The sequence below is a fragment of the Dendronephthya gigantea genome, unplaced genomic scaffold (genome assembly GCF_004324835.1).
Source record: "Dendronephthya gigantea isolate DGI-Jeju-01 unplaced genomic scaffold, DenGig_1.0 000148F, whole genome shotgun sequence".
Classification (NCBI taxonomy): domain Eukaryota; kingdom Metazoa; phylum Cnidaria; class Anthozoa; order Malacalcyonacea; family Nephtheidae; genus Dendronephthya; species Dendronephthya gigantea.
Window position 1 is genome coordinate 491,645 of NW_021163158.1, and position 11,407 is coordinate 503,051.

Sequence of the window (11,407 nt, forward strand, 5' to 3'; positions counted from 1 at the left end):
TTTAACAATTCAAAGTTGAACAGCTTGAACTTCTGTTGAAACCACGCATTTATATATAAGCGCCCTGGTTGAAACCAATTGACATTTGTGCCATGTTATCGTTTTGTAAACAAAGGGAACTGGATAACTTTTGCGAGGAATCATTTTTAAAAGACATTTATTTGTTATTGTTATACGACCTCCGAATTTCGCCATTTATTCGCAATTTCGCCGCAATTCCTTGGCGCAAAAATTGTCACTAACATGTCGAAGAAGAAATTTCCCAAAGGAAATTTCCTACGATTTCCCAACACTGAACTGTATATATTACGGATGCTTTTGACGATACAGAATCATCAACTTTCTACCCATGTGTTTACGTATCCAAGCAAAAATAAAAGTATTTTTTATATATAACTTCTTTTACACAGGTAATTAAAGAAATTGATGCATATTTCTCTTTTTATACAGCTTTTTTACGACTTACGAGGCTACTCAGCGCTCATCGACTGAGGATATACGATACTCGACATCCCTGCAGCAGCAAAAAAATTAATCAAATAAAAATCATCATGCGTTTGGTTACATTAATTGTCTTTATTGTCTGTCGCCTAAACAAATCAAGTGCAATTTCAATTTCTGACCGTGATGAGAAGAAATGCTGGATAACAGTTGACACCGGCATTGAACTGAAACAACCTTTGCCTATTCCGTGGTATATAAACGCATTTCCTGCAATATTTACACAATATAACTCGTTGATTATCCCGTATTCATGCGTACAATCACATTTTCTATGCCGAAGTGTGAATACTAGGTCTTGAAAAATATTCACAGAGTATTCGAAGGTATTCTAGGTCAGAATACGCGGTGTGTTTTATTCACAGGTATTCACATCAGAATACCCCCAATATTCCGAGGATATTCACAGTGAATATCTGTGAATACTTGTGAATATGGACCATATTCGAACTCATATTCGCACGTATTCACCTGTGAATACGCGGTTTTTCATGCAGTGAATGATCATCATAGTTGCCATAGCAACAAGAATTTATTATGATTAATATGCTAATTATGATCAAAATCATCATAATGATCATCATAGTTGCCATGGCAACTATAATTTATTATGATTAATATGCTAATTATGATTAAAATCATCATATTGATCATCTTAGTTGCCATAGCAACCATAATTTTTTATGAATAATGTGCTAATTATGATCAAAATCATCATATTGAGCATCATGATTGCCATTGCAACCATAATTTAGTATGATTAATATGCTAATTATGATCAAGATCATCATAATGATAATCATAGTTGCCATGGCAACCATCATTTATTATGATTAATATGCTAATTTTGATCAAAATCTTAATAATGAGCATCATAGTTGTTGTCATCATGCTAACTATGATCAAGATCATCATAATGATCATCATAGTTGCCATGGCAACCAGAATTTATTATAATTAATATGCTAATTATGATCAAGATCATCATAATGATCATCATAGTTGCCATGGCAACCAGAATTTATTATGATTAATATGCTAATTATGATCAAGATCATCATAATGATCATCATAGTTGCCATTGCAACTATAATTTATTATGAATAAATGCTAATTATGATTAAATCATCATATTGATCATCTTAGTTGCCATAGCAACCATAATTTTTTATGAATAATGTGCTAATTATGATCAAAATCATCATATTGAGCATCATGATTGCCATTGCAACCATAATTTATTATGAATAATATGCCAATTATGATCAAGATCATCATAATGATCATCATAGTTGCCATGGCAACCATCATTTATTATTATTAATATGGTATATGATCAAAATCATCACAATGATCATTATATTTGCAATAAAAACCATAATTTATTATGATTAATATACTAATTATGATGAAGATCATCATAATGATCATCATAGTTGCCATGGCAACCATAATTTATTATGATTAATATGCTAATTATGATCAAAATCATAATAATGAGCATCATAGTTGCCATGGCAACCATCATTTATTATGAATAATGCTAAATATAGCCAAATCATCAAAATGATCATCATGGTTGCCATAGCAACCCATTTATTATGAATTAATATGCTAATTATGATCAAAATCATCATAATGATTCATCATGGTTGCCATAGCAACCAGAATTTATTATAATTAATATGCTAATTATGATCAAGATCATCATAATGATTATCATGGTTGCCATAGCAACCAGAATTTATTATAATTAATATGCTAATTATGATCAAGATCATCATAATGATCATCATAGTTGCCATGGCAACCAGAATTTATTATGATTAATATGCTAATTATGATCAAGATCATCATAATGATCATCATAGTTGCCATTGCAACTATAATTTATTATGAATAATATGCTAATTATGATTAAATCATCATATTGATCATCTTAGTTGCCATAGCAACCATAATTTTTTATGAATAATGTGCTAATTATGATCAAAATCATCATATTGAGCATCATGATTGCCATTGCAACCATAATTTAGTATGAATAATATGCTAATTATGATCAAGATCATCATAATGATCATCATAGTTGCCATGGCAACCATCATTTATTATGATTAATATGGTATATATGATCAAAATCATCACAATGATCATTATATTTGCAAAAAACCATAATTTATTATGATTAATATACTAATTATGATCAAGATCATCATAATGATCATCATAGTTGCCATGGCAACCATAATTTATTATGATTAATACGCTAATTATGATCAAAATCATCATAATGAGCATCATAGTTGTCATGGCAACAATCATTTATTATGAATAATTTGCTAAATATGGCCAAATCATCAAATGATCATCATGGTTGCCATGGCAACCATCATTTATTATGATTCATATGCTAATTATAATCAAGATCATTATAATGATCATCATAGTTGCCATAGCAACCAGCATTTATTATGAATAATGTGCTAGTTATGATCAAAATCATCATAATGATTATCATGGTTGCCATAACAACCATAATTTATTATGAATAATATGCTAATTATGATCAAGATCATCATAATGATCATCATAGTTGCCATGGAAACCATCATTTATTATGATTAATATGCTACTTATTATAAAAATCATCATAATGATAATCATGGTTGCCATAGCAACCGTAATTTATTATGAATAATATCCTAATTATGATCAAAATCATAATAATGAGCATCATGGTTGTTGTCATCATGCTAATTATGATCAAGATCATCATAATGTTCATCATAGTTGCAATGGCAACCATAATTAATATGATTAATATTCTAATTAGGATCAAAATCATCATAATGATCATCATAGTTGCCATAGAAACCATCATTTATTATGAATAATATGGTAATTATGATTCAAATCATCATAATGAGCATCATGGTTGCCATAACAGCCATCATTTATTATGATTAATATGGTAATTATGATCAAGATCATCATAATAATCATCATAGTTGCCATTGCAACCATCATTTTTTATGATTAATATGCTAATTATGACCAAAATCATCATAATGAGCATCATGGTTGCCATGCCAACCATTATTTATTATGATTAATATCCTAATTAATATCAAAATCATCATAATGATCATCATAGTTGCCATAGCAACCATCATTTATTGTGATTAATATGCTAATTATGATCAAGATTATCATATTGATCATCATAGTTGCCATAGCAACAATCATTTATTATGATTAAAATGGTAATTATGATCAAGATCATCATAATGAGCATCATGGTTGCCATGGCAACCATCATTTATTATGATTAATATGCTAATTTTGATCAAGATCATCATAATGAGCATCATGGTTGCCATGCAACCATCATTTATTATGATTAATATGCTAATTATGATCAAAATCATCATAATGAGCATCATGGTTGCCATAGCAACCATAATTTATAATGAATAATATGCTAATTATGATCAAAATCATGATAATGAGCATCATAGTTGCCATGGTAACCATCATTTATTATGATTAATATGCTAATTATGATCAAAATCATCATAATGATCATCATGGTTGCCATAACAACCATCATTTATTTTGATTAATATGCTAATTATGATCAAAATCATAATAATGAGCATCATGGTTGTTGTCATCATGCTAATTATGATCAAGATCATCATAATGATCATCATAGTTGTCATGGCAACCATCATTTATTATGATTAATATGCTAATTATGATCAAAATCTTAATAATGAGCATCATAGTTGTTGTCATCATGCTAACTATGATCAAGATCATCATAATGATCATCATAGTTGCCATGGCAACCAGAATTATTATGATTAATATGCTAATTATGATCAAGATCATCATAATGATCATCATAGTTGCCATAGCAACCATTATTTATTATGAGTAATATGCTAATTATTATCACGATCATCATAATGATAATAATGGTTGCCATTGTAACCATCATTTATTATTATTAATATGCTAATTATGATCAAAATCATCATAATGAGCATCATGGTTGCCATAGCGTAACCATCATTTATTATGATTAATATGCTAATTATGATCAAGATCATCATAATGAGCATCATGGTTGCCATGCAACCATCATTTATTATGATTAATATGCTAATTATGATCAAAATCATCATAATGATAATCATAGTTGCCATAAAACCATAATTTATTATGATAATATGCTATTATGAAAAATCATCATAATGAGCATCATAGTTGCCATGGAAACATCATTTATTATTGATTAATATGCTACTTATGATAAAAATCATCATAATGATCAACATAGTTGCCATAGAAACCATCATTTATTATGACTAATATGGTAAATATGATGAAGATCATAATAATGATCATCATGGTTGCCATGGAAACCATCATTTATTACGATTAATATGCTAATTATGATCAAAATCATCATAATGATCAACATGGTTGCCATGGCAACCATAATTTATTATGATTATTATGCTAATTATTATCAAAATCATCATAATGAGCATTATGGTTGTTGTCATCATGCTAATTATGATCAAGATCATCATAATGATCATCATAGTTGCCATGGCAACCATAATTTATTATGATTAATATGCTAATTATGATCAAAATCATCATAATGAGCATCATGGTTGCCATTGCAACCGCAATTTATTATGATTAATATGCTAATTATGATCAAGATCATAATGATCATCATAGTTACCATGGCAACCATCATTTTTATGATTAATATGGTAATTATGATCAATATCATCATAATGATCATCTTAGTTGCCATAGCAACCATTATTTACAATTATTAATATGCTAATTATAATCAAAATCATCATAATAATCATCATGGTGGCTAATGCAACCATAATTTATTATGATTAATATGCTAATTATGAACAAGATCATCATAATGTTCATCATAGTTGCAATGTTAACCATAATTTATTATGATTAATATTCTAATTAGGATCAAGATCATCATAATGATCATCATAGTTGCCATAGCAACCATCATTTATTATGATTAATATGGTAATTATGATCCAAATCATCATAAGGAGCATCATGGTTGCCATAACAACAATAATTTATTATGATTAATGTTCTAATTATGATCAAGATCAAAATAATGATCATCATAGTTGCCATAGCAACCATCATTTATTATGATTAATATGGTAATTATGATCAAAATCATCATAATGATCATCATGGTTGCCATAACAAGTATAATTTATTATGAATAATATCCTAATTATGATCAAGATCATCATAATGATCATCGTAGATGCCATAGCAACTATAATTTATTATGATTAATAAGCTAATTATGATCAAGCTCATCATAATGATCATCATAGTTGCCATAGCAACCATCATTTATTATGATTAATATGCTAATTTTGTTTAAGATCATCATAATGATCATCTTAGTTCCCATGGCAACCATAATTTTTATGATTAATGTGCTAATTAACATCAAAATCATCATAATGAGCATCATGGTTGCCATTACAATCTTCATTTAGTATGATTATTATGCTAATCATGATCAAAATCATCATAATGAGCATCATGGTTGCCATATCAACCATAGGCAACCATCATTTATTATGATTAATATGCTAATTATGATCAAAATCATCATAATGAGCATCATTTTTGCTATGGCAACCATAATTTATAATGAATAATATGCTAATTATGATCAAAATCATCATAATGAGCATCATAGTTGCCATTGCAACCATCATTTTTTATGATTAATATGGTAATTATGATCAATATCATCATAATGATCATCTTAGTTGCCATAGCAACCATTATTTATAACGATTAATATGCTAATTATAATCAAAATCATCATAATAATCATCATGGTGGCCAAGGCAACCATAATTTATTATGATTAATATGCTAATTATGAACAAGATCATCATAATGTTCATCATAGTTGCAATGGTAACCATAATTTATTATGATTAATATTCTAATTAGGATCAAGATCATCATAATGATCATCATAGTTGCCATAGCAACCATCATTTATTATGATTAATATGGTAATATGATATAAATCACCATAATGAGCATCATGGTTGCCATAACAACAATAATTTATTATGATTAATGTGCTAATTATGATCAAGATCATCATAATGATCATCATAGTTGCCATAGCAACCATTATTTATTATGATTAATATGGTAAATATGATCAAGATCATAATTATGATCATCATAGTTGCCATGGAAACCATCATTTATTATGATTATTATGCTAATTATGATCAAAATCATCATAATGATCATCATGGTTGCCATAGCAACCGTAATTTATTCTGATTAATATGCTAATTATGATCAAAATCATAATAATGAGCATCATGGTTGTTGTCGTCATGCTAATTATGATCAAGATCATCATAGTGATTATCATAGTTGCCATGGCAACCATAATTTATTATGATTAATATCCTAATTATGATCAATATCATCATAATGATCATCATAGTTGCCATAGCAACTATAATTATTATGATTAACATGCTAATTATGATCAAGCTATTCATAATGATCATCATAGTTGCCATAGCAACCATCATTTATTATGATTAATATGCTAACTAAGATCAAAATCATCATAATGAGCATCATGGTTGCCATTGCAACCATAATTTATTATGATTAATATGGCAATTATGATGAAGATCACCACAATGATTATCATAGTTGCCATGGCAACCATCAATTATTATGATTAATATGCTAATTTCAATCAAAATCATCATAATGATCATCATGGTTGCCATAACAACCATAATTTATCATGAATAATATGCTAATTATGATCAAAATCATCATAATGGGCATCATGGTTGCCATAACAAGCATCATTTATTATGATTAATATGCAAATTAAGATCATCATAATGATCATCATAGTTGCCATGGCAACCATCATTTATTATGTATAATATGCTAATATTATCAAGATTATCATAATGAGCATCATGGCTGCTATGGCAACCATCATTTATTAAGATTAATATGCTACTTATAATCAAGATCATTATAATGATCATCATAGTTACCATGGCAACCATCATTTATTATGAATAATGTGCTAATTATGATCAAAATCATCATGATGAGCATCATAGTTGCCATAGCAACCATCACTTATTATGATTAATATGGTATTATGATCAAAATCATCATAATGATCATCATGGTTGCCAACATGCATAATTTATTATGATTAATATCTTAATTATGATCAAGATCATCATAATGATCATCATAGTTGCCATAGCAACTATAATTTATTATGATTTAACATGCTAATTATGATCAAGCTATTCATAATGATCATCATAGTTGCCATAGCAACCATCATTTATTATGATTAATATGCTAATTATGATCAAGATCATCATAATGATCATCTTAGTTCCCATGGCAATCATAATTTTTTATGATTAATGTGCTAATTATGATCAAAATCATCATAATGAGCATCATGGTTGCCATAACAACCATAATTTATTATGAATAATATGCTAATCATGATCAAGATCATCATAATGATCATCATAGTTGCCATGGAAACCATCATTTATTATGATTAATATGCTAATTATGATAAAAATCATCATAATGATCATCATGGTTGCCATAGCAACCGTAATTTATTATGATTAATATGCTAATTATCATCAAAATCATAATAATGAGTATCATGGTTGTTGTCATCATGTTAATTATGATCAAGATCATCATAATGTTCATCATAGTTGCAATGGCAACCATAATTTATTATGATTAATATTCTAATTAGGATCAAGATCATCATAATGATCATCATAGTTGCCATAGCAGCCATCATTTATTATGATTAATATTCTAATTAGGATCAAGAAAATTATCATATGAGCATTTATTATGATTAATATGGTAATTATGATCCAAATTATAATAATGAGCATCATGGTTGCTATAAAAACCATAATTTATTATGATTAATGTGCTAATTATGATCAAGATCATCATAATGATCATCATAGATGCCATAGCAACTATAATTTATTATGATTAATATGCTAATTATGATCAAACTCATCATAATGATCATCATAGTTGCGATGGCAACCATCATTTTTATGATTAATGTGCTAATTATGATCAAAATCATCATAATGAGCATCATGGTTGCCATTGCAATTATATTTAGTATGATTAATATGCTAATTAATATTAAAATCATCACAATGATCATTATGGTTGCCGTAACAACCATATTTTATTATGATAAGTATGCTAATTATGATCAAAATCATCATAATGAGGATCATGGTTGCCATTGCAACCATAATTTAGTATGATTAATATGCTAATTATTATCAAGATCATCATCAAGATCATCATTGTTGCCATAGCAACCATCATTTATTATGATTAATATGCTAATTATGATCAAAATCATCATAATGAGCATCATGGTTGCCATGGCAACCATCATTTATTTGAATAATATGGTAATTATGATCAAGATCATCATAATGATCATCTTAGTTGCCATGGCAATCATCATTTATATGATTAATATGCTAATTATAATCAATTATCATAATGATCATCATGGTTGCCAATGCAACCATAATTTATTATGATTATTATGCTAATCATGATCAAGATCATTATAATGATTATCATAGTTGCCATAACAACATTATTTATTATGAATACAGTTATTATGATAAAATCATCATAATGATCATCACGGTTGCCATAGCAACCAAAATATTTTATGATTAATATGCTAATTATGATCAAAATCATCATAATAAGCATCATGGTTGCCATGGCAACCATCATTTATTATGATTAATATGGTAAATATGATCAAGATCATAATTATGATCATCATAGTTGCCATGGAAACCATCATTTATTATGATTATTATGCTAATTATGATCAAAATCATCATAATGATCATCATGGTTGCCATAGCAACCGTAATTTATTCTGATTAATATGCTAATTATGATCAAAATCATAATAATGAGCATCATGGTTGTTGTCGTCATGCTAATTATGATCAAGATCATCATAGTGATTATCATAGTTGCCATGGCAACCATAATTTATTATGATTAATATCCTAATTATGATCAATATCATCATAATGATCATCATAGTTGCCATAGCAACTATAATTTATTATGATTAACATGCTAATTGATCAAGCTATTCATAATGATCATCATAGTTGCCATAGCAACCATCATTTATTATGATTAATATGCTAACTAAGATCAAAATCATCATAATGAGCATCATGGTTGCCATTGCAACCATAATTTTTATGATTAATATGGCAATTATGATGAAGATCACCACAATGATTATCATAGTTGCCATGGCAACCATCAATTATTATGATTAATATGCTAATTTCAATCAAAATCATCATAATGATCATCATGGTTGCCATAACAACCATAATTTATCATGAATAATATGCTAATTATGATCAAAATCATCATAATGGGCATCATGGTTGCCATAACAAGCATCATTTATTATGATTAATATGCAAATTAAGATCATCATAATGATCATCATAGTTGCCATGGCAACCATCATTTATTATGTATAATATGCTAAATATTATCAAGATTATCATAATGAGCATCATGGCTGCTATGGCAACCATCATTTATTAAGATTAATATGCTACTTATAATCAAGATCATTATAATGATCATCATAGTTACCATGGCAACCATCATTTATTATGAATAATGTGCTAATTATGATCAAAATCATCATGATGAGCATCATAGTTGCCATAGCAACCATCACTTATTATGATTAATATGGTAATTATGATCAAAATCATCATAATGATCATCATGGTTGCCATAACATGCATAATTTATTATGATTAATATCTTAATTATGATCAAGATCATCATAATGATCATCATAGTTGCCATAGCAACTATAATTTATTATGATTAACATGCTAATTATGATCAAGCTATTCATAATGATCATCATAGTTGCCATAGCAACCATCATTTATTATGATTAATATGCTAATTATGATCAAGATCATCATAATGATCATCTTAGTTCCCATGGCAATCATAATTTTTATGATTAATGTGCTAATTATGATCAAAATCATCATAATGAGCATCATGGTTGCCATAACAACCATAATTTATTATGAATAATATGCTAATCATGATCAAGATCATCATAATGATCATCATAGTTGCCATGGAAACCATCATTTATTATGATTAATATGCTAATTATGATAAAAATCATCATAATGATCATCATGGTTGCCATAGCAACCGTAATTTATTATGATTAATATGCTAATTATCATCAAAATCATAATAATGAGTATCATGGTTGTTGTCATCATGTTAATTATGATCAAGATCATCATAATGTTCATCATAGTTGCAATGGCAACCATAATTTATTTGATTAATATTCTAATTAGGATCAAGATCATCATAATGATCATCATAGTTGCCATAGCAGCCATCATTTATTATGATTAATATTCTAATTAGGATCAAGAAAATTATCATAATGAGCATTTATTATGATTAATATGGTAATTATGATCCAAATTATAATAATGAGCATCATGGTTGCTATAAAAACCATAATTTATTATGATTAATGTGCTAATTATGATCAAGATCATCATAATGATCATCATAGTTGCCATAGCAACCATCATTTATTATGATTAATATGGTAAATTTGATCAAAATCATCATCATGATCATCATGGTTGCCATAACAAGCATTATTTAT